The following is a 2,500-nucleotide window of genomic DNA, read 5'->3' as shown; positions in this document are numbered from 1 at the left end:
AGCCCTGCTGGGTCATCGCATTCGCAACGAACCTGGCGACACAGTTATGACGCTCAATGCGGCCGCCGTGCGTTCTGAAACACTGCTGAATGGTATGAGCCGTAGTCTCTCTAACCACGCAACCAGCGCGACAGATTAACTGCGACTCACGCCCCTCACGTCGCCCACGCGTTACTCGGACCCGTGAGGGAAGCCCATTAATATGGCAGTGCACGAACTGCACGAAGTCCCGGCCACTGAACTCCATGCATCGCTCCCTAATCCACTTAGTGGATGCCGGATTCCGAGACGACTCCCGAAGTTCGAGACCGTCCGTCGATGCGTGCAGACCTTCACGCCAATACTGTGCCACACAGGGTGTGTCTCGCTCCGAAGCTTTTCTGGTGAATTTCTCTTGTTGCCTTCTAGCCCAGCGCAATTTGTTACGGATCCTAGTGGATCTGGCGGCGGCCCTGGCAGCAACCCACTGCGACGAGCCGAGCGCCCCGAACCTGCGTACAATCAGATCCGGAACGACCGTCCGAAGCGATGGGATCGCCAGGCCGCCGTCCTTAATCGCAGCATGGTAGTAGGCAACCGGCACGTCGTGCGGAAGCCGCAACCATTTCCTCACTGCGCCCCGAATCTGGACGTCCAACCTCCTCAGCCTATCGTCCGAAATCGTTCCTAGCACGAAACCGTGCATGAACCTCGGAACGAGGTGACCCCTCAGGATTTCGAGCCGCTGTTGCGGCTTGAGGGGGGCTTTAGAAATGTTGTTAAGCGCGATTTTTACGTCGTGCTCTATCGTCTTCGACCCGGACGCCTCAAAGTCAACGCCGAGATAGCGCCATCTTTCCACGCAAGACACCTGCCGAAGCTTCCTCCTGCCAATCGAGAAAGTTTTCTCAGTCAGGTAGTGGTGTTTCTTGCGGTGGCCGTCTGGCACCATCGACAAGACGGAGCTCTTACCAAAGTTGATTCTGAGCCCCACCATATCCCCGAAACGAGCAACACAGTCTATGGACTCCTGCATCCCCACCTTCGAGCCTGCAAGCAGGACTAGGTCGTCGGCGTAGGCCAGAGCCGAGACGCGCTCGGACTCTAACCCGTAACCGACACCGGACGGCAGATTTGCGAGGATTAGATCCATCGCCATATTGAATAGTATCGGAGATAGGGGGTCTCCCTGGCGTACACCCCTCCCCACTTTCACAGGTTCGCTTAGTTTATTTTTGACGGCTAAGGTGGTATGCGCCGTTTCGTACAGACGAGCGATGTAGCTGCAGAAAGCACCCGGCAACCCCCGAGCCCTCAGCAGCTCGACCAGCGCCGCATGCGACACTGTATCGAACGCCTTGGAAAAATCGAGGACCGCCATGTGACACTCCCTGAGCTTTTTCCTGCTATCCCCCAACACTGCGTCGAGCACGGCTGTGTTCTCAACCGTTCCGTCCGCACAGACGAAACCGCGTTGTCGCATGTCGGGTGGGCAGCAGTCTAGCAGTCTCCGTGCTAGGATGCTGTGCATGTGCCTGAGGGGCACCGACGCGATGGATATCGGCCGGTACTCGCCAGGGTTCTGCGGAGCATCACTTTTCGGCACGAAGACTGTTCGACATTGCCGCAGTGGTTCCGGAATCTCGCCAGATGTCATCCAGTGGTTGAATATTTCCGCTTTCAAAGGTACAGAAACTCGACTCCAGTCTGCCGCACGGATACCGTCCGGCCCCGGAGCCGTCTTCGGGTCGACGCGGGACGCTTTCACCTCCTGTTCGGTTATCGGCGCCCACAGCTTGGAATAGTCGTGCGTGCCATCGCTCGGTGGTCTCAACTCGCGAAGAGATTCCGGCGTAGGCCCCGGGGCGTTGGACACAGCTTCGAGAATAGGTCGCCAATAGGCTTCCATCTCCTCTAGGCTGTGCTTCGTTTCCCGGCAGTGCCCGTCTATCACCTCGGCTGCTGCTCTCCCCGGACACTTCCGAAAGAGTTCCTGTACGCGTGCGTACTCCATTCGTCTCCGCTTGCGGTTCGACAATGAGTCTAGCGCAATCGGTTCGTTCAAAAAGCCATGTCTTTTAGTATGGCGGAGGTGCCTCGCAGCCCTCGCTCCCAGTCCACCACGTCGTATGCGTGCCTCGGCCCCCGCTAGGAGGTCCGAGAGCACTCGCGCAGCGTCTACACTGATTGGAGTTTGAACCACGGGTGCCTGATCATCAGCATCGGCCGACTCGACTTCACCACTCTCCTGTGCACTCACACTTGCATCAACCGAGGACGACGCGCCCGCATCGTCTGCCGCCCTCTGAGCCACTAGGTACGCCAGGTGGGTTTTAACCATCCCTTTGTACTTCGCGGCTCGCCGCTGGCCCTTGATTGCTTCCAGCGTCCGATGGAGCTGGGGCAATCGGGCAGCTAAGGCGACATTCGTGCAAGGGCCGCTCGCCTCTAGCGTCAACAAGGCCTCGGTGCGCGCAAGGAGGTCCAGTTCTTCATCGAGCCAACGTCGCTTCACTTGGCT

At 58.4% G+C, this 2,500-nt stretch overlaps 1 pseudogene; it reads right to left on the bottom strand.

The window, feature by feature from the left end:
• LOC120632419 overlaps positions 1-2,500 on the bottom strand; it is an 8,422-nt pseudogene that overhangs the window by 2,422 nt on the left and 3,500 nt on the right.

This window comes from Pararge aegeria, chromosome 19 (assembly GCF_905163445.1).
Source record: "Pararge aegeria chromosome 19, ilParAegt1.1, whole genome shotgun sequence".
Taxonomy (NCBI): domain Eukaryota; kingdom Metazoa; phylum Arthropoda; class Insecta; order Lepidoptera; family Nymphalidae; genus Pararge; species Pararge aegeria.
This window is presented reverse-complemented; position numbering and strand designations above follow the sequence as displayed.